General features: G+C 41.2%; 1 protein-coding gene across 6 annotated transcripts in view; it reads left to right on the top strand.

Moving 5' to 3' along the window:
• The first annotated feature begins 1,394 nt into the window (after positions 1-1,394).
• Positions 1,395-23,211, top strand: part of IL15 (interleukin 15) — an 81,786-nt gene continuing 59,969 nt past the window's right edge. The window contains exons 1-3 of one of the 6 annotated variants that reach the window (XM_059168144.1): positions 1,445-1,533; positions 18,639-18,723; positions 20,027-20,088. The gene's annotated coding sequence lies outside the window, so the exon portion shown is untranslated. Of the gene's footprint in view, positions 1,534-1,678; positions 2,048-2,087; positions 2,109-9,301; positions 9,416-18,638; positions 18,724-20,026; positions 20,089-23,211 lie in introns of those variants that run through there. The other 5 variants (XM_059168170.1, XM_059168105.1, XM_059168114.1 and 2 more) reach the window with 5 other exon arrangements.

Here is a 23,211-nt window from a genome sequence, read left to right as displayed (position 1 = left end):
TGATAGGACATAAATTCCCTTCTCCATCCCTGATCTGTAAATTCACCTGTAGGCATACTTCCTCCTCCTGTGGCTACTATCTTTGCAACAGAATCCAGTCTGGCTGCATGCCTGCTCTCACAATGAATGCCCATTCTGCAAATCAGAGCTTCAACATATCGCTGTGAAAAAGTCAGATTAGATTTGAGATCATTGGCATTATTACAAGAAAATTCAACATAACATTGTCTTGGACAGAAAAGGATTGTTTAATTTCTTTAAATATAATTTCCAACTATGGTACAATTTTTGTAAAAAATGGTTTTTAAATTTTTATATATCACCTTTTTTGTTGATGTGACTATCTAGAGATCAACTTTTTCATAAAAATATGAAATTATTTTACGTGGAATTTTATGCATAATTGATACTTAAATGACTTATAATATTTTTCTTTTTTAAAAATAGGTAATTGTAAAGAAAAGGTAGTTAAATGTTTACTAAACTCCAAGGAATCATATCAGTTTTTCTGTGACATAACTGGAAAATTTGGGGACGACCTTCCATTAGGGATTTTCGCTGATTCACATGTGTTCAAGGTTCTTCAGAGTGTTTCCAAAACTGGGCATGAGGACTTTTCTGCTGTGTGTGGCATGAGGATTACTGAGCTTCAAAGAACTTAGTCCCTTCTGTCAATTGTGAAATACCCTAATAACATTTTCACAGCATTCCATTTAATGGGGTCATGCACCGTGTTTACAGTCCAGTGTGCCCTACAGTGGAAAAGTGATCCACAGGCAGGCTCATGTCTGCCAGTTCACCTCCGTGCTCACAACCGCCTTGGACAAAGTAGTCATCCACCTGTCTCATTCCGTCCTCTCCCGCAAGACTTCACCCTGAGCCTGTCTTCTTCCAGCCTGCGCTGCGGGGTGAGAGAATGGTCTGGAGTAGCCGCCCAGCCCAGCTCGATCCTACTACACATTTTTCCCTTGCCTCCGGGCCGGCTGGGTGCTCAACCACGCGCCCAGGTCTCCAGGCTTCTCCGGGGAAGCCTCCCGCCCTAAACCAGGCTGGGTAGGGGCGGGGGCCCTGGGTGGTCTCCGAGACTTCTCGCGCTTTCCCTGGAGGTGCCAGGAAAGATAAAGGCACAGGCCGAGGCCGCGGTCTGGCGTTTCTGCGAGGCGGGGCCGGCGCTCCCTGACCTCCTCCTCCCTCCAAGTTCTGCGCCCCCGGATTTGGCAGCGGCAGAAACCTGCGGAGCGTCCCAGCCAAGAGGGCGGGGACTGGACACCTGGGGCCATCTTTCAGGGTCTGCTGCCACAGCCCCCTCCCCCAGCCGCCGCTGGGGAAGTTTGTCTTGCCCTCTGCTCCTTGGTCTTCTCTCTTTCACTTTTCTTTTCGCTGAGGGTTGGGACTCCCGGGGTTCAGGGCGCCCAGGGGGAACCCCCGCGGACTCGCGGTCGAAGCCCGTCGCCCGGCTGAGAGAGCTTGGTGGCAGCGCCCGCCCGCTGCGCCGCTTGCCGCCCCCAGCCCTGCAGCCCGGACTCGATGGAGGTAGAGTTCTGCTTCTCGGTTCTGGGGGGGTGGTGGTGGTGGTGGTTGAAAAGGCGATGGAATTTTCCCCCGAAAGCCTACGCCTCGGGCCTCTCCCAGCTCGGGGCCGACCCACCCGTTTCCCGCCACCAGCTGCGGGTTGCGCCGCCCCGCCCTCTCACGCGGAACACTTGACCGCGGCTTCGGGTTTTCCGCTGCGCTACGGAGAGCGGTTTTCCCCCTTCTGACCCTTTATTCCCCCGGGCTCGCCGTCCGCCGCTTCCAGAGGTGCGCAGCTTGCTCGTCGGCTGGCGGGTCCCGCGCCGCTCCTCCGTGCGCTCCCGTCTTTCGGTGTTGCAGGCAGCTGAGCCGCGGGAGGCAGCGTCCCGCGCCGGGCTCTCCCCTGCGCTGACTTTGCCGGCTGACCGGCGGAGAGCGAGGGACGTGCGTCTGGCTGCCCCCGCCGGGAAGACGCGGTCTGGCAGCACCGAGCGCTGAGTTCTGCACCTAACCGAGCTCAGAGAGTTCAAGAAAGGTACTGCAGCTCCTCGCTTCTTCCCTCTGCCCTCCCAAACTCCCTCTCGGTCGGAGCAAAGGTGTGTAGGACTCTGCACGTCTGTCGCTATCTTTGTTGCAAAATCGAGTTACCCTTCCCTTTTTGGATGAGGACCCTTGTCCTCCTAGGGAAAGGAGCTTGCAGAAATGGCTATTGCTGGGCAGTCAGGCCTGGGTTCGGATTCTTAGTTCCAACCCAGTACAAGCCACTCATCTCTTAGAAAAGCAGGATTAGAAACTTGGAAGAGATGCAGGAGAGCTTAGTTGCAATAGAATCCTTATCCAAGGTGGATTTAAATGAAAATCCAGTTAATTTTTTCCTAGTGTTATTGAGATTGCATTTTGGGGACATATACAATTCATTTTAATTTATGTAATGCTGTGCGTTTCAGATTTTGAGAGCTTCAGTTTAGCCATAGTGCTAGATTATTCCTAAACAATGTGTACGAACAGATTCTTAAACAGAGTGAGTTAGAAGTTTCAAAACTGGAAGCAAAGTTGTTGTCGCTAGCTGTTTTTCCATTGTGTTTTTTAAAGCTACTTTCTAAAGTTATTACAGGGGTGATGACATCTACTTGTAACTGATAGGCGTCCTTATCTTGTCAGTGTGCCTAAGGAGGTTTTGCTGACTTGACTGAATGAACAGATTAGCTCTGGATGGTTGTGGTGTCCCAGAGGGGATGGCTGTGAGGTGGGCTGTTCTACTGAAAGCATCAAGGTGCAATGATTGATTCCATTTAACAAGTCCTGTTTGTTTTGTTGAAAAGCGGTGTGGTGTGGTGGAGGAAGGAGGTAAAAAAAGAACAAAAAGATAGGTAAAGGAGGGGCTGAAGAGAAAAAGTAAGAGCCTTCTTAGCTTTAAAAAGTGACAAAGAATTTAAAATTTTATGAAATCAAGTTAAGTCTCAGGAAGTTCTAAAGGTTTGTTACGATTGTGTTTTAAGGTCACATTCTTTCATTTCTCAATGAGTTTTCTCCTCAAAGTTTTAGTCATACTCAGAATGGTCTTTCCTGCAGGGTCATTGGCTCTGTGACAGAGTGACACAGAGGAGTTAGGTTGGTCACTGGTCCTGAAGCTCAGTAGGCAGTGTTCCCATACTTTGCTTTTTAATTTATTATTAATCCATTTATTTATTTTTATTAAGTAAGCTCTACACCATGTGGGGCTCGAAGTCACTTCCCCAAGATCAAGAGTCACATGCTCTATTGACTGAAACAGCCAGATGTCCCTTCCCGTACTTTGGATTCACTATTCTTTGACAATCTGGCATGGGAACTCCAGAAAATTGTAGTCCTGAAATTTGGAATTTTACTGCAGATTTTGGTGGACTTAAGGAAAATGATTTGATGCTTTCTGTTTTCACTGGTGAGATTCATATATAAATGTCAGCAGCTCTCTTGTAAGACATACTAGTTGTTAACGAAATACATATTTATCAACATCTTTGAAGGAGAGAGAAAATCAGTGATTTAAAGTTTATTGAAATAGAGTTTGATAATTAAAGGATCTTAAACCCCAGGAGGTTCTCCATCTCAGGTTTGCTGGCTCTGAGCAGATTTCAGGAATTCTATGATTGAAGCCCTGAAATGTTAGTGTAAGTGGATTTTTCTTAGGAAAATATCCACAACTCTAATTAGGTTTTTAAGTGGACCTCAAACCCCAGCTAGTTTTTAAAACATTTTAAAACTTAAAAAACTGTCCTTTTCTTCATTTATCTCTTAGAGCTTCCTGTTAAGTTTGTTCATTAGGTAGCTATTCTTTTTTTTTTTAAATTTTATTTATTTATTTTATTTATTTGACAGACAGAGAAAGATCACAAGTAGACAGAGAGGCAGGCAAAGAGAGAGGGGGAAGCAGGCTCCCCACTGAGCAGAGAGCCCTATGCAGCGCTCAGTCCCAGGACCCTGAGATCATGACCTGAGCAGAAGGCAGAGGCTTAACCCACTGAGCCACCCAGGTGCCCCAGGTAGCTATTCTTTTGAAGGTTAGTTAATGATAATGCAGAGAGTTCCGTCTTTCTGCCAGCAACTTGAATTATGGGAAATATATTATTTCCCATATGGGAAATACAATTTATATTATAGCTAATACTTGTTGAGGTCTTATTATGCACTGGACATTGTTCCAAGTATGTATTTTTAAAAATCATCATAATAAAGTTATGTGGTGGTAGGAACTATATTATAGTGCTGAGAAAACTGGAGCACAGGGTAACTGAGTACCATTCCCAAAGTTACAGAGCTAGTTAAGTGGTCGAACTGAGGATTTAACCCGCACAGATTTAAGGTCACAGGTATTTATGAAGAATGATATTTCCATATAAGTGTTTCCCACAGTTTGGTAGTGACAACTAACCACGACTTCATTTTGACCCCATGTTATAAAGATAGAATGTTGGTTTTTAAGTAATACTGCTTATATGGCACTTGCATGATTGACATCAATCATTAATTATATATTTAAAGATTAGCTTTATGATCAACTGATATTCATGCAAGTGTCTATATGTGTTTGGCTCCTTGGAGAGGCTTCTGTCATGGTTCCTGAATGAAAACATTAATATGCATCAGCTTTTGCTGATAGAACCTGATGTAAGTACATGGGGATTGATCTGGGTACTGAATTTATCCATCTATCTATCCATTCATCCATCTAAGTCGAAAGCTGGGGTTCCTGGAGAAATCAGAACAGAAGCCTTTTCCATTATATCACAACCAAGGTGGTGTAGTCAAGTATTTGAGAAGATTTTTCCGAGGCTTTATGGTATGAGGGTTGGCAAGAAGCCACCTGCTTTCCTTAGTTCAGTATTAGCTCTTTGGTTTATTTCCACAGTGGTTGTAGATTTGCTACATCAGGCTGTTGAGATTGAACAATGCGTAAGTGCTTGCTGCTATCCCATTGGAATGGACTGAGTGGAAAAATTCCATAGGGGAGTTGAAAGAACCTCTGTGGTTTTAGCTAGTACTTCAGATACTCACTACTGGCTATATAGTGGTGAATTTGATGAATTATTATTAATTATATATTTATTATTTTGCTTTATCTTTTTTTTTTTTCCCCTCCCAAGTTCCTCAGTACTGGAATCAGATGTAGGAAATAAGAAGCTCTTTGGTCTCATTTCAGTTCAGCAGTGTTGTTCATGCTCATTTTATATCTGGAGGCAGTGTGTTTTATCCCACTGTGACTCTAATAGTGTCTTGCGGGTCATTTTTGGAAGGACTTAAGTATACATATATATGTATAAATATGTGCATATGCATACATATGGGTGTATGTGTATACAAAATAGGTATTTTTATATAGACTATATAAAAATGGATTTAAAAAGTCTGAATGCCTATTCCATCATCATGTTCTAATAATGCATAGTTGCTTCTTCTCCTGATGCTAAGATTTTTCCAAGTGCTAACAGAATGCAGAAGGGATCCGGAGAGTGACAAAATATTTTGTAAAATAAAGGAATTGAAACTGAAAATGATCCTACAAGAAGAAAATATAATGGTTGTAAGGTTGGTTGTTGCGGGGGGAGTTCTACTTATCACAATGACACAGGGAAGAAGCCCTGTGACACATTCAATAATCCCTTGTATCATTTCATTCTCACTGGGCACTTTGCTCGTATGCCTTCTAATAGAAATTTGAGAAATGAAATACCCCTTAGCTCTGACCTCTAAAATTTTCAATTATTCTTCAATTGAACATTTTATAGTTCGAAATTTTACAATATATTTTTCCAACTTCTGTGCTCCTCTTACTCCTCAGCAACAAAAAATATATACATTTAAATTTAATTTTTAAAATAGTTTTGTTAAAAATTATTTCTTATGCTATTTTAAATATTAGTACACAGGTAACCAAAGTAATTCATTAACTTTTGATAAGTAATTATGAGGCATAAAAGTAAACTATAGTGGAAATTTGTATCCTAAATGTAGGTATGGGTAATGTGGATATCAGTGCTTTCCTGAAAGAACGTTTCTCTAATATCAGTTTTTCAAATTGTCCCTTTATTAGGCACCTTGGGGAGGCAAGGCATATAGTAAGATTGTGAATGGGAGAGAGATGTGCCTTTCTTTGGTAAAACGGGTGAAGGGTAATTATAAAAAGGGAAGTGGGAAAGGAGAACTTGCCAGAAAATATTCACTGTTGGCACATTTCAAGCTTATCACTTGTGAAAAAGGGTTCCTATGGAAATAGAGGATCTGGAAAGTGGTTTTTTTAGAACTCTTCTATATCCATACAGAGCTCAGGAAGCAGTGGGGTTCCCTGGTGTTTACTTGGAAGGTCTCTGATCTGGTTCAGCCTATTGCCTGCCCCCTAAGGCTGGTTTGTAGATTGCCGGGGCTCATTGTGCTTAAAGCAGAGACTGTGTCTCTGTGTGTGTGTGTGTGTGTGTGTGTGTGTGTAGGGGAGTGAGGGGTAAAGAACTGGCTTTCCACTGAAAGCAGGGGAGGGGATGGGGGGGAATGTGGGAGGGTGGGTTGTGGGGGTGGAGAATAGCTTCCAGCCAGGCTTGGGGACTTGGATAGCCTTCCCAGCCTGGGCTCCCCTTCCATGCTAGTCCCAGTCACACTGCTCTGTGCTCTAGACGCTAGACACACTTGCTGTCCCTGCTCACTCCTTGTCATCCTTCCTGCATACTGCTGAAGCATCCAACCTCCCTAACTTTTCTGCCCCCTTCTGCCCAGGTAAAATTATATTCTCCCTTATATGAATTTATTGGGTCTATGCTAGTTTTTGTAATTCTGTAACTTCATCTTATATGTGTGTGTCTCCAGTCACATTTTGAATAAAGACTGTGTGAGCCCAACCAAGGGTTGGTCACATGGTTGATTTGTACTGACTTCAATGAGAGGACATTCAGCATTTCGACAACTAAGTGGACTTCCAGGAAAACGGGAAATGTAATAGACCAAAAACAATGGTGGACTGCTATCATTAAAACAGTATTTGGGGAAAGTCAGTCTGGGGTAAGATTTATTGAAGAAAAAGCAAATTGGAGAGAAGGAAACCAGCCAGAAATCCATTGCAATCCTACAGACCTGCATTCTCATTCCTGTTATCTGCTCAAGGACAGAGCTCTAGTAATTCATTCTTTCTGTCATCAATTTTTGTCTCTCTTTAATGGGTCTTTGCCATCACTGTAATTTCTTCCATAAAAAACAACAACAAAAAACAAACAGCTCTCTTTGGCCTCATGTTTCTCCCCAGCTACCACCTGCTTTTTCGGTCTCCCTTTTATAGGAAAACTTTCAAAGTCAATTCTACTGTCTGTCTCGTTTCTCTCTTCTCATTGTCTCTTGAACCGGGCAGGTCGTCTTCCCCACTGCTCCACTAGCTCTGTTCTTGTCAGAAGTACCAAGCCCCGCCATGTTAGATCCACCGGTTAGGGCTTGACTCTCTTCCAGTACACTCTTCAGCAGAGCTGTTCTCATTGTTTTTCATTTGGCTTCCAGACAGTCCCCCACCTCTCCTGCTTGTCTTTCTGCCTCACGATCACTCCTTTTGGGCTCTTCCCAGTTCTGTTTCCCTAACCTCTAAACAGAGGAGTCAGTGGGGTCAGTCCTTTCTCTGTGTAACTCACTCCCTCGGTGATCTCATCCAGCCTGGTGGCTGTTAATGGCTTCCTAGAGTAGTGATTTCTGTATCCAGTCACGACCCCGAACTCGACTCCTAGGTACAACAGTCTAGTTAGTAATTCTGAGGACACGTCTAGGACTCACTGGCTTCCTGGATGCCTTCTTCCACTGTTTCCCTCCTCGAGCTTGGTGGAAGTTCCATTCTTGGAGCTGCATACGTGATCACTTAGTCCATCTCAGAGGTGTCCTTACTTCTCTTTATTTCATACCCCACATTTTAATCTGCCACCAAGTCGTTCAGCTGCCCCTGCAGAGAATATCCCACATCTGACTTCTCGCCAGCTTCACAGCTGTCACCTGGACCCAAGCCACTCTTGTCATGCCTCACGGTATTACTGCAAAATTGGTCTCCCTGCTGCTGTACTTGCCCCTCCCCCCTGCCTGTTCTCAATGGGACACAGCAGCCAGAAAGCTTCTGTTACTTGCCCTGCCTGCATTAAACAAACTCACAAAACAAACAAGCAAACCCTCAAAACAAACTATCAGAAACACCCAGAAACCACTGGCTTAGCAAACAGTAATTTGTTATTTATCACGATTCTGCAGTTTGCACCACGTTCAGCTCCTTAGCTCTTACAAGGCCGCTGAGGAGGAAACATTCTGGAAGGTTTCTTCATTCCTACCTCTGGCACCTCATCTGGGCTGGCTGGAAAGTGAAGCACCTCCCCATCCCCCGCCTTTAATCTTTCTTTTCCACAAGAAATAGGGCTTGTCAGCAACTGAAGAGGCCAGTTCCTGCTTTGAGTTGGATCTAAGGACCTTTTGTGTCCTTCCTTTCGCTTACCTGGTGGTGAGGTTGTTTTTCTGTTTTTTTGTTTTAAGTACATGTTTCTTTTAAATCTTGAGGGCTTCCTATAAATTTTATTGAGGTTCACTCTAGTAGAGAAAGATGTACCCAGAAGACACTTACAATATTCCCCTCTTTATTTTGGCTACAAGTCAGAATGCTGTAGGAGAAACCCTTACAGTTTTTTGAAGCATTTTTGTCCCGCTGACTGGGTCTAGGAGGCACTGCCTTCACGTAAGGTCTTAATGAGGCATCTTCCAGCCACGCACTTGATTTGATCTTTAACCTCAGAGCACATTGTAAGAATAGACCTTGGATTTGAACTTTGTCCTAAGACTGCTTCTTTCTTTGAGAATTTTTTGCTATCTGGAGAGGCGAGAATGACAAAAAGTTTTCTTTTCTAAGCTGGCAAGTATTGGGTTGAACAATTTCCTCTAAGTTCCACTTGAACACTTTAGTTCATCTTTCTCTTCCCTGTAATGAATCCTAGGCAGCTAAATGAAGCCAGCTATAATGCTCAGAAATCTTCTTAGCCAGATCCACAAGTTCATTAGATATATTTTCTTCCATATTGTTGCCAGATATTTGGCCACTATGTAATGTGAGTTGCCCTCTCTCCAGCCTTCAGTAAGAGGTGTATTATTGCCTTTCTAACTTTAACTAGAAAGAGTAGCCTTGTTGCTCTTCATGAGGTGTCTACCAAGTACCTGGTCTCATTATCAATTTTAATATCCGTTTCTAATTGCTATGTGATAAACTTCTCCAAAATTTCATGGTGTGAAACAAGAACCGTTTTATTTGTTCAAGGTTTGGAGGCTAGAAATTTGGACAGGACATGGCGACAATGACTTGTTTCCATTCTACAATGTCTGTGGTCTCAGCTGACTCCAGTTGTCCAAGGACTGTCTGAGAATGTTCAAGGTATTGGGTCAGGCTGTTGGGTGGGTTCTTTCGTTCTCTTCCATTTGGCCTTTCCACATGGCTAGATTGGGTTTTCTCATACTGCGATGGTCTCAGGGTTGTCAGACTTCTTATGTAGTATTCAGCGTCCATAAAAGAGGAAGTGGGAGCTGGAAATCCTCTTAAGGCCTGGGTATAGAATTCCCAGACTTTACATGTGTTTCATTCTTTTGGGAAGAGCAAGTTAGAAGGCCATCTCAAATTTCAGGGTAAGAGGGCATGGACCAGACCTATGCTGGGTAGCTTGTCATGCTTGTTCACTGAGGGAGGGAAGGTGCCAATGATGGCAGCCATCTTTGGAGATGATCAGCCGCACATTGTCATCCTCAAACAGTAATTTGGTCATGCTCCTCCTCTATTCAGAACCCTTCTTTGCCTTCTCATCTCACTTCTTAAAAGCCAAATTCCATTATAATGGTCAGTAAGGCCCTAAGTGATTTTTATGTTATGTTACCTACTATTCTTCCTTTAGCTCATTGTTTCAGTCACACTGACAAACTTGCCCCTCATCACACATTCTTCTCTGTTCTTATCTAAGGGTCCTTGAACTTGCTGTTCCCCTACTTAGTCTCGGATATAGCCTACTCCCTTACCTCATCGGCTTGGTTCAATATCCCATTTGCGGTGAGGTTTTCCCTAACCCGTGTACTTTTTACTGGACTCGCATCAGCCCTGTGTTTAAACTCTCCTCCATACACCTATAACTATCTGACACACTGCTAGGTTTATAGTACCATATCCAAACCTCTTAGGGTCAGAAAGGTTTGGAGTTCAGATTTTTTTCAGTTTTTGGGAAGGTAACCATTACAGACTGAATTGTGTGTCTCTTCCCATCCTACCCTAAAGCCCGCATGCAAGAGAGGCTTACTCTTCTAGAAACTTTCAAATATGCAATACGTTATTAACTGTACCTTACATTCCCATGGCTTCCTTGTTTTATAACTGGAAGTTTGTACCTTTTGGCTCCTTCTACCCATTTCACCCCCTCCTCAACACTCTTCCTCCAGAAACCACCCATCTGTTTTCTGTATCCATGAGGTGTTTGTTTGTTTGTTTTAATTTTTTTTAATATACCAGTCTTTAAAGAGTCACTTACTCTGTGAAGTTCTCAAGGCAGATCCCCTGCTTTACCTCCGCTTAAGCCCCCCAGGAAATATTGACTACATTTCTCCTTCATTCTGTCCCTTCCTGGTGGATACCTCTCTAATAGTATCTCCAGTATTTCATTATATTGACTTGTGTTCCTATGGACTCTCCTCTTGAGTAAATGACAAAAGTGGTACCAAGGAAGACAAGAATTGTGATGATGGAGTTAGAAAGGCTGGAGTTTGGGAAACACCTCATCCTTTTCTGTCTAGCACCTTGCCTGGCACATAATAGATGTTTAATAATGTTATTTTCGTTGTCAATAATCTGTCACACATTGATGAGGGGCCAGGTCATAAAAGGTTTTGAGAAAAGGAGTTTGACTACATTTGACTGGAAATAAATAATCAGTGATCATATGACTGTTGGAAAAGCATTCCCAGCAAATGGAAAAAACATTCCCCAGCATTGGAAAACCAACCCCAGCATATTGTCAGGGTCAGGAAGGGAAACAGAATTTCCTGAGGATCTAATTTGCGCCAGGCTACTGATAGAATCCTTATATTAGTTTTTAGGAGGATGCATATGAGCTCTTTAGATTAGCATGAACCTGTTAGAACTAAAAAAAAGGGGGGGGTGGTGTTTAATATTTTGTGCCAGTTGTTATTGAGTGGATAATTTTATAAATTGCAAAAAAAAAAAAATCCTTCAATAAACAAAAGGAAATAGAAAAAGCCCCACACTCTATTTTCTAAATTTCATTGAATAGAAATTTTTTTTTATTTTTCAAATTCTATTTGCCAAGTATTTTGAAAAAAATTATTTCAGAATACAAAAAAGATGAAAAGAAATTTATAAAAATAGGAGTACTGTTAATATTTAATTTATTTATTGCTCCTTTTCCTGAGCATCCAAGGAAACAAATACATAGTCATAAGAACTTTATTAGGTCACTTTAAAACTTGCAGTAATCCCAGATGTCAGATTTTTAAGAGTCTGTGTTTTATATCATTAGACTTTACCCCTGGACTCTTCTCATTGTTTTGTGAAGGACCTCTAAAACTTGAGACCTATGGTTTTATGATGGCTGATTTAAATTTGATATTGAGGCCTTTCTCTTCTAAATATTGACCTTTCTTAATTCAAGACAAATTACTCTTAGCCTCTGCAGTTTGTAAAGTATTGGTTCCCAGGCTATCGTTTTGAATCAAATAGGCTTACAGTGGACCAGAAACCTTCCTAAAAATAGCAAATATTTACTGAGCACCTTTTCAGTGCATGGCTCTTTGCCAAGTACTCTGAGGGGTAAAAAACCGAACCAAACATAATTCCTTTCATCAAATCGTTATCTACTGGAACAATTAATATTGGCAACCAGTATACTTCTACAGAACAGCTGTCCATTCTCTAAAAATGCTGTGCTTTCTGTCCTGGCGAAGGATGTGGGCATGCATGTCCCTCCTTGGGAATGCATTATTGTATCCCAACATTTTTTCCTCTACCCTTCCTTTTGACTCACCCACCTGGTCCAGAGGTTTCATTTTTGTATTATTTTCTTGGGGAGATTTTCCTAAACTTCTACGATGGGATTAGGTATCCCTTGTTCTTTTATTTTATTTTATTTGAATTCAATTAATTAACAGAGAGTTTATTGTTAGTTGCAGAGGTAGAGTTCAGTGATTCATTAGTTGCGTAGTAACGCCCAGTGCTTATTACATCACACACCCTCCAGTAAGTGAAAGTGAAACCTCTGGACCTGGTGGGTGAGTCAGAAGAAAGGGTAGAGGAAAAAATATTTGATGCAATAACACATATTTAGTAAATATTTCAATAGTTAACATCTATGGTTGGCCACGTGCCTTTCTACTTGTGGAATCCTCATAAACTCCTTGAGGTGCTTTTCTTAACTACTTTTCAGGTAATGTACTAAGACGTACCAAGACCTTGTGCCCAGGGTCCACAGATAAGTCTCTCTCCAAAGCCTATATGCTTCAGCTAGCGTGTGCTACCACACTGGAAAAATGAAGTAACAGCATAAAGATTAAAAGGGAGGAGGTAGAATTATCATTATTGATAAGTGAAAGCCATGAAAATTAACAAACTATGAAAATGAGTAAGTTCAGCAAGACAGCCAGACAGAGTAACAAAAAAATCAGTAGCATTTTAAAATACTAAATAAAATATTAGCTAACGTAACAATAAAATGCACGGCACCCCCACCCCCACCAGGAAGACATTTATCATAATCAAATGGGATTTACTTGAGGATTGCATGGATAGTCCAATATTAGAAAATCTGTCAGTATAATGCTAATGGATGCATGCAGAGAAAGTTATTATCAAGCATTTGGATAAAGGCTTCATAAGATTAAATGGGATCTTCCAAATGTGGGAATGAATGAATGATATCTGCTAAATAATCTTGAGTAAATGTCATTCCTTAAGAGTTTTATTTATTTATTCGAGAGAGAGAATGCGAGTGAGAGGTTAAGACATAGCATGAGCAGGGGAGAGGGGCAGAAGGAGAAGCAGACTCCCCACTGAGCAAGGAGCCCGATATGGGGCTCCATCCCAGGACCCTGGGATCACGACCTGAGCCACAGGCAGACGCTTAACCCACTGAGCACCCAGGTGCCCCTAGTAATGTCATTCTTAGTAAAGAACTTTAAAAAGCATTTCCTTCAGTTTTGGAGAATGCTGAGGATGTCAATATCTGCACAACTTTTTTTTTTTTTTTTTTTTTTTAAGATTTATTTATTTGACAGAGAGAGAAAGAGATCACAAGTAGGAAGGGAGGCAGGCAGAGAGAGAGAGGGATGCAGACTCCCCGCTGAGCAGAGAGGCCCATGTGGGGCTCAATCCCAGGACCCTGAGATCACGGCCTGAGCTGAAGGCAGAGGCTTAACCCACTGAGCCACCCAGGTGCCCCTCTGCACAACTATTTAACAGAATACTGAAAACAAAGATAATAGTTGCTCATTTTTCCTGAGTACTTACTATGTGTCAAGCAGTCCCTTGTAAGTTTTGCTTATTTAAACAACCGTAAACATTAAATTCTTTTCTTATCTTTGCTTCCTGTATCTTTTTGCTTTTTCCAAAAATTACTTCAAATGGGCCATAAAGGGTGAATTTTTCTGATGTTTTATATGCCTGTGAATATATTAACTTTGCCTTCGCATGTAAATACTGGTTTACCCAGGTATTTAATTCTAGGTCCAAGGTTAGTTTTTCTTCAGCATTGTGGAGACTCTGCTCCATTATCTTGCATCTGTTGTTGCTTTTAAGAAGCGTGACGTCATTCTGACCTTTGTCTGCTTTCACTTTAATGAATGTGGTTGAAGTTTCTCTTTGGCTTAATTTGTTTTAACATTCCAATGTAGTTAGCATACAGTGTTATATTGGTTTCAGGTGTCCAATACAGTGATTCACCAGTTCTATACATTACTCAGTGCTCATTATGATAAGTGTACTCTTAATCCCCTTTTATTTACCCATCTCTGTTCTCTATAGTTAAGAATCTGTTTTTTTTCTATTTTTCCTTTGTTTATTTGTTTTGTTTCTTCAATTCTGTGTATGCATGAGATCATATGGTATTTGTCTTTCTCTGACTGATATGTTTCACATAGCATTATACTCTCTAGCTCCATCCATATTATTGTAAATGACAAGATTTCATTCATTTTTGTGGCTGAGTAATATTCCATTATAGATCTATACCATGTTTTCTTTATCCAGTCATCTATCAGTGGACACTGGGTTGCTTCCATAATTTGGCTATTGTAAATAATGTTTCAATAAACATTAAGGGTGCATCTGTCTTTTCAAATTAGTATTTTCATATTGGAATCACTGGATCATATGGTAATTGTAGTTTAAGTTTTTTGAGGAGGCCCCATACTGTTTTCCACAGTGGCTGTACCAGTTTGCATTCCCACCAACAGTGCACTAGGGTTCCTTTTTCTCCACATCCTTGCCAACACTTGCTGTTTCTGGTGTTTTTGATTATAGCCGTTTGGACAGGTGCGAGTTGATACCTCACTGTGATTTTGATTTGCATCTCCCTGATGATCAGTGATGTTGAGCATCTTTTCATGTGTCTGTTGGCCATTTGTGTGTTTTCTTTGGAGGGCTTGAATCTTTTTGGATGCCACTAAAATATGCCTGGCTGTGAGTGGGATGTGTTTTTAATTTATTTTCTTTTCTACTCTTAATCTTTATTTTGAGGTCTTATATTTAACATTTAGCAAAATCTTTATTATTATATTTTCACTAATTGTCTTATTTTCTTTTCAGATGGCAAGTAGACAGAGTTGCAATTCCTACTTTCATTTTCCATCTATACTTCATTCTTCCTCTGTTTTTTCCCCATCTAATTTTTAGTTCCTAATGCTTTGCAGGATATTGCCTAATCTAACAGTCTGGTTCATTCTGCCACTTTCCAACAGTATTCATTTCTGACATTCAGTCTATCTACTTAACTCTTTACTTTGATCACTTGTGGGTTTTTTAAAAAAATATTTATTATACCCAGTTATTTCTTCATATTTATTGCTCCTGATTCATATTTCCAAACTCCTTCTTATGTTCTACCAAGTATTTTTTAGTTTTTTTCGATTGTTATCTTATTGGTTCCATTTGGTTTTTCCCATCTGGCCTACATTTTTATTCAATTTTGTCTTTCTCCAATAGAGACCCCACTATATATCCTTCCCTATAAACTTCCCTTTCTTAAATTGAGATCATCATTGGCCAGCATTATCAGCCAAGAGACAAAACCCTTGACTCTAGCTTATGTCCCCCAACTGTGTGGAGGTGAGGTTCCCTTCAGGTTGAAGAGCCCATACTGTTGAACAACTGCATGACTCTCCCACAAGTCGATTACCATCTTCTCTGCAGATATTTCCCAGTCCCTTGTTCTGGGTACCCCTTCTGTCTTATAGCAGTGATGGGAAGAACAATTAGTTGGATCCAGGATATGGGCTTATGCAATTGTGTGGCCAATTTTCCAGGTTCTGAATGCCCTGCAATCCAGGCCCAACCAGAAAGTAACAGTCAAAGTTAACAGGTGTAGTGAAACAAACATCTACTCACCCTACTTTTTCAGGGAAAAATAAGGGAGGAAGCAGGGTACAGCAGCTAGAACCTTCCTCCTCATCTCCTCCTCTGCTTTTGGCCCTAGGCTGTCTGACTCTGGTCTGGCTGAACTGAGATACAATTTCCTCTCTCCCAAGGGAGTTTTTACAGTTTTGCCATTAGCTCCTGAACATGGATTAACATTCCACACAAACCATCTTATTTCTCTAGAATCTGTAGGACAGATTTCCAAAGAAAAAGGTAGTTGGTCTTATCGGTTCTTTATTTAATTTGGAACTGCCTGGGGTTTTAATTATTTTTCCTTCTCCCAAGTGATTCATCCAAGAAACAGTAGATATGTAAATACATGATGATATTTACCATTATTATCATCAAGCCACATTGGACAAAGATCTCAAAGATCCCAGGGTAAATGCAAGAGTGTTGTGGCTTAGCCACAGGGTAAAGGGGTTTACGAAATTTCTCTTTCCCATCCTCCAAGGTCGAGAGGTGACTGTTAAAATGGAAGTGGCTTAGGATGACACACAGTTGTTATGGGTGACATGTTTACTTAAGTTGTTCTGATCCAGAAAGTAGCCCTCTGGAAGTAAGTAGAAGAGTAAATTGCGCAATCATAGCATTTTGCTGATGGTGCCCGTGCTGGGACAGGATAGTTAGATCTAAGGTATAGAATTAAAACAATTCAAATTCCGCTAATATGGCCCTTTAGTTATGATCAGTACATATCAGATTGTAAGCCCCGAGCATTTTATAATCCTTGATTTTAGGGTTAAGTAGACCTGTTTTGAAGTTGAAACTAATATGGATAGGCAGCATGAGGCACAATACATGCCTTGTAGTCCTTGTGAGCTGATTCGACTACTGGTGAAGATTTAAACTGGGAATCCAAGACGACACATGGTAAACCCCAGTTTTACCTCTTGGTGTAAAACTGGAAAATGCATTTAGTTTCTCTGTACTTTCTTTCTCTTCTGGAAAATTAAGATGATTAGAACAGAGGAATTCCCTCAGGTGTCAAATCTGGTGGCACTGATGATTAATAGAATGTGGATGGATTTGACTATATGCTGATAAGCCACCTGTGACCTTAATACATGTACGTAGACACTGAGAAGGACTTTGGACACCTTCCAGTCTGGTTTCTTTATTTGTAAAGATAAACTGAGGTTAGGAGACACAGTACCTGCTAAGGTCATGTGGCTGTCTAAAGACAGAATCAGCACTCAGTGCTCTAGGCTTTTAATCCATTCTGTGCTTCTGATAAGATTAGGGAGGCCCGGGATTTTATCAAGGAGCCTCTAGGCTCCATGTTGCATAAACCATAGTTTTGGAAATTGCAACGTTTTAGTGGTGAATAGTCTGTAAAGATGGTAGTCTGCTTGGCATCTGGTAAAAGAAAAGATAGTGAACGCCACTGCTGTTGTTTACACAAGTCCAAAGAGAGAAATTCTGTGTCTATAGAAAGGAATGTCTGTGGTCTCAGCACGGGGTAGTGACACATTTAATGGGAGTTGCCTGGAGGGCTGTGTTCTGTAACTGAATGGAGATTATCTTCTGTGTTGTTTTCTATCCCAGATGATATATTCTACAAGACCTTTTGGTTTCATTTGCTTCCATTCCATGTTTGTCAAAAATCTTCTCATTAATAATTTAGTCGTTTAAGTTAATAGGACAGCCTCTTACGTAGGGATGGGATGGCTCTGGTGCAGAAAGCAGTCACCTAGTCTGTCTCTCTGTCAGCCCCCTCAGGGGGAACAAAACAAAACAAACAAACAAAACCCTAAAAAACCTTCAAAAGAAATGTGACATTTTAGTCTACAAAAATGCAGACATTTGGGGGTATTCTGTACAAATTCACCCAAGAGAAAGGGTCAGACTTTTAAGCTCTGTTAACAAATGTGTAATCTCAGAGAAGGAATGGGGCACATTACATGTTTGATGTTACCCATTTTTCTTTGCACACGCACAAGCTGAGGAGCATGAAACATGAAAAGGCAAAGGTTGGAAAGCAGAGAAAAATGAAAAGCAGAGGTTAGGAAGAATAAAGGAATGACAAACTATTCATAGTCCTAGTTTGGTAACTACTCCTTAAATAGGAATATTTCATGAGACCAGGGCAGATAAAGAACTACAACATCTGATGAAATGCCCTAAATCTGGGGGCAGGCATTCTGTAAGCCATGTCCCAGGTGACTGCATGTAGCCCAGGCTGAGAGAAAAGACCAGCAGTGCTGTCAGAGATAGAGAAGTTCTGCATCCAGTCCAGGGAAAAGAAGGCCAACAGCCACATGCACCACCATACAACTCAGAAGTCCAAGCGCTCTGCCCATTGTAAGCACATTTTATGAATACAGACAGTGCCTCTTAGCATTTGTTTCCTTTTTTTTTCTCCCCAAAGATCTTAAATTTATTTATTTGAGAGTGAGCGAGCAAGAGAGAGCACAATCAGGGCCAAGGGCAGAGGGAGAAGCAGATTCCCTGCTGAGCAGAGAGCCTGATGTGGGGCTCCATCCCTGGACTCCTGGACTCCAGAATCCTGGCCTGAACCGCTTAACTGACTGAGCCACCCAGGCGCACCGCCCATACCACTTTTACAAGCACTCCCGCTTTGCTGTGGAGACTTGAGACGTTCAGGTTACTCCTCAGGAAGGAGCCCGCAAGTAATGCTTTAGAAACCAGCCGTTTGGGCCTACTACAGCAAATCTGTGGCCACTGTGTTGATTCAGGGACCTGGTGTACAGAATTAATCACTTGATGCATCTCATAACGTGCTGGGTATTTGGAATGGGAGATACCAGAGGCCTAATCAGCTGGGAAAAATAAAACATTAGAGGAGCGACAGCCAGCTCTGGTTGAGACTGTCTGGAATCAGGGCGCTGAGGGATTATGGGGCCTCGAGTGCATCCGTATTTAATCTAAAAGATCTACTCTGCCTTAGACTTCTTTACTTAATTGTGTTATTTCTGAGGATTGCAGTAATCTTACCCCTCTCTGCTTCTGTAAGGGATTGGTGAGAAGCCCTAGAAACGCTGGAATCCAGTTATTTGCCAGCAGGAGACGTGCTGTATAATTAAGCTGTCATTTCCCTGGTAAGTTATTATCAGCAGGTAATAAGAAGTGTGCGTCATTATAAATTGTCATACAGCATCTCATGCTGCAGGAGATAAGGTAACGTCTTCTGTGACAACACAGAGTGATCACATGGTGTCATTACGGCCGTCATAAATCACAGCGTCCACTTTAATAGTTAAACAGTTATCTATAGAGGCAGTACTGGAAAATTGGTTACTAATAACTGCCTGATTTTTGATGAAGAATAATTTTTATGTAGGTCTTTTTATATAAATACCCGAGGAATTTGAAAGGAGAGCAATCATCTAAAACACACACGTGAACGCTTTTGTTTGTTTTGTTTTGTTTTGTTTTTGGCTCATTGATCTTTAACTACAGATGCTGGAAGGGTCAGAAAGTCACCAAAATAGCTTCCCACTTTCGAGTTTGTTTGTTTGTTTGTTTATATTATGTTGTGTTAGTCACCATACAGTACATCATTTGTTTTTGATGTGGTATTCCGTGATTCATTGAAGAAGGGCCAGATGCACCCCAATGTTCATAGCAGCAAAGTCCATAATATCCAGCCCATGGAAGAAGCCAAGATGCCCTTCAACAGACAAATGGGTAAAGAAGATGTGGTTCATATACACAATGGAATATTACTCAGCCATCAGAAAGGATGAATACCCAACTTTTGTATCAAAATGGATGGGACTGGAGGAGATTATGCTGAGTGAAATAAGTCAAACAGAGAAAGACAGTTATCATATTTTCCGAGTTTAAAGTTATATATATTTCGTATCCTATCCTATTCTATCAAGATTACTGCACAGTTGCACTAAAGAGGCCAAAACTGGCTACTAGTAAATTCAGGTCTTTGTGGCTTTCTGTTGTTGGAAACCACAAGGTAGCAAGGAAATGGCTTGCCCTCTGGGGTAAAAGGAAAATATTTCTTGATTTTTGAAGGGCAAAAACTAGGAGGCTTTTCTCTCTTTTTCCTTTCCCGGGGTATTGTTCCTTGGCCATTTTTTCCACTTCTCTTTCTCCTCTCATCATGAGTTATGTTCTTCAGAATTTAATTCACATTTACCAGCTATAAAAACCTCACTTTGACTGACCCAGCTGCCTCTTCCCCTTCGGTTTAGCTGGTAGTAGACTTCGCTCTTTACATGGCAAAGTATGACAGATATCTTCTTGGTGAGAATTTTAAAATCATATCCAACTAGACTATTGCATTCCAAAGTATGAAAATATTTGTTTCCAGGATCTGACCCAATATAGAGCTTGCACCAGAATGCAAATTCACCACACATCCCAACAATTTTTTTTTCCCGCAAGGCCCTCCTGAGGAATTCATGTACGCTGTATTCACTATAGACTGGTACTTCAATAACACTGAGGTAAGGATGTTAATGGCCACTTTTTCTGTGGGACCTTTGGGAAGGGTAGAACAGCCTGACTGTGAGGGTTATGATGCCTGGTTCATGCTGAGGTGTCACATTCACGATGGTGATAATCACAGAGAGGTAACATTTTCGAGTGCTCACTGTGTGTCGGGGCCTGTTCTATGTATGAACATGAGTGTTTATGAGTGAACTTGATCCTTACAATGACCTGGTGAGGGGAGGCAGTATGAAACTGAGGCGCAGGGAGATTGGTTAATCTCCATTAAACCTTATTGTTAGTTGTAGTGATTAAGTTGGAATTCAATCCAGATAGGACTGAAACCAAAGTCTGTCATATCTGTTTGAGTGCTGTCCAAAAGAAGTTTCTGCAGTGGTGAGAATGTTCTCCATCTGCCACGTCCAATAAAGTAACCACAAACCATATGTGGCATTTGAGCCCTTGAAATGTGGCTAGCTCAACTGAGGAAGTGAATTTTTAATTTAATTTAATTTTAATTAATTTACATTTATAGTTAAATAGCCCCATATGGCTAGTGGCGACTGTAGTGGACAGCATAGCTCCAGATAATTTTTAGATGACTATAGGCTAATAACAGAACAACCAAACCAGGAAAATACGTTAAAAGAATTTGCTAGTCTTCCTCTACTTCTGGAGTTTCCCTGGATCCTACATTAAAAAAATATTTTTTGTTGTTTAATATTAAAAGACAAGGAAAGGAAAGAAGGGCTACTTGAAATCTGTTGCCATATGGAAGCAGTAGGACTCAGTTAAACAATACATTATTGACTGCCTCCTCTGGTTCAGGCATTCTGCAAAGCTTTGGGCATTATGAAAAAATAAATAGGAAGACATAGTTCCTGTCTTCAAGGAGCTCATAATCTAAGGAACTTTGTAGAGATGTTATGCATTTTTCTTCCAGAGTCTCTTCATGTATAATTAAAGAATTTAAATATCTTCTATTTTATACTTTGTGGTGTTTCACTTTTAATTTTTAATATTCTAATTTTTTCAAAAGGTAATGTATTGCCATGGTTTAAAATTCAGAGGGGATTGAGCTGCTTTTAATTCCCTTTTATGGAAGCAACCACTATTATCATTTCCTAGTTCATACCTTTATAAATATTTTGAGCATGTACAAAGAAACATAAACATATGTTCAGTCCTTTCTAAGAAAAAAATAGGCACTATTGAGTAACCTTGCTTCTTGCACTTAAAAATCTGTATCTTGGATACTTTTTCATACTGGGTGCATAATATTCTGTTCTGTGGCTCTGCTGTGATTTGTTTAAGCAGTCCTCTGTGGAGATTTAAGTTCTTTCCAATCTTTTGCTATTACAGGACATACAGACATGAGTAAATTTAGCAATTATATTCTAACGTGAGCCAGAGTGAATTGCATTCATGTTCCCCAGAGTATATTCCACAAACAGTCTCAGAAGGTGTTCAGCACAAAAAGAGGGTTCTCTGTCTAAATAACTTTCTGTAACTTCTGGGTATTCATTGGGGATTCATAGCCTGCCTTGTTAAATTAAAATAAATCCTACAATAATCTACATCAGTGAAGACCATGTGTTTCCCAGGGCTGGATTTTCTGATGTACTAGAAGAGACTGTTTTTGTAGGTTGAGATCCCTGGGAAGCCGATTGTGATCTAGAAATGCACCTGTAGGAGACCTGCTGGGGTGTGTTCTCCGGAAGGATACGTACTGGAAGGAAGCCATGATGGAAGTAAGGGAGGCAGAGGGGGCTGGTGAAGAGGGACCCAGTTGTCAGCAGAGACCTCAGCCAGTGGGTCCACGTCCCTTGGAGAGTGAGTGCTCTGCAGCCCAGATGGAGTTTCAGGGATGTTCCAACTCCCAACGAAGGAGGCCATGCCCCCACACAGAGATGTTGTGATCTTGTGCTAGATAGCTCCCTTCCACTAGGGGCATTTCTGGGGAGAGACCCCGCTCTGAACTGTTAGTTGGGGCAGTGAGTGCAGTGAGTGCCTCTGTGTTCACCACAACTCTGAATAGCACCTTCACAACTTAATGGGAATGCGTATGGATTCCTTCATAGCCTTGCTGTTCAGAGCAAGTCACTTGATGTCTTCATCAAGAACTTTCTCTATGATAGATGGATACCCAGCCGGAAGTTCTTGGGAGTATCTAACATTCTTTGTTTCTAATTCCATTTCAGTATGTACTAATTAAATTGCGGGGGAACGAGATAAATTTTCCCAAACATACGTTTGGCCACACAGGGTCCTACGACCTGATTAGGTTAACCGTAATCTGGTATTACTGCTATGCATTCATGGGGAAGGCACATTGTTACAGTGTTTTTAAGAGGGTGTCACTTAACCTGGGGCAGATTCTTGGGGCAAAATGGCAGGAAAGCTGAGTTAGAGTTTCATTTGTTCTCTTAGTGTTTGTGTTGCCTCTTCTTGGGTATTTCCTGAAAGAGCTAACCTGCAGTCTCCCTGGGATAGGAAATCTGAGTCCACGTTGCTAACAGGTGAAGGATTAGACTGTCCTGAATCTACCCAGCTTTAAACCACAGTCTTAGGTGCTCTTACTTATTTTCCCTTTTGAAGTTCACGGGTAAACAGGAAACCAACAAGCCATAGCCATATCTCAGGGGCATTATATTTGAAAATTGGATGGGTCTGAATGCTTGTTCTGTGCCCTTTTTGTGTCTGCTAATTTCAATCTCATGCCATATGCAGAATTCATCAGTTGTCCTGGCTGTCAAGGTATTTTGCTTCCTGATGGGAGAGGGAAAAGTATCCCAGGAATGCACCTCTTTGGGTGTGCCTGATAGAGTTGATGGAGCTTCATAGAGAGGATGGAAAAATACCCAGGAAAAATCTCAAAGAAGTTCTTAGGAGGTGGTAGAGGAGCCCAGTGAAGTGGGAGGTAAAACCATGATTAAGGGTTGGCTGTTAAATGAATATGATGCACAAGTGGAGACAAAAAAGAAAAACAAAACAAAACAAAAACAAGCACTAAGATTGATGGCTGTGTCCAAGACCAACTTTGAAATTGATCATTTTTCTCAAAAACATTGATCTTTGCCATCAACACAAAGCTTAATGAGAATTCTTGTTATTCTTGATATTGTATAATAGTAATGCCT

The sequence above is a fragment of the Mustela lutreola genome, chromosome 1 (genome assembly GCF_030435805.1).
Source record: "Mustela lutreola isolate mMusLut2 chromosome 1, mMusLut2.pri, whole genome shotgun sequence".
Lineage (NCBI taxonomy): Eukaryota > Metazoa > Chordata > Mammalia > Carnivora > Mustelidae > Mustela > Mustela lutreola.
The sequence above is the reverse complement of the archived record's forward strand: the minus strand, read 5'-3'. Positions and strand labels throughout refer to the sequence as shown.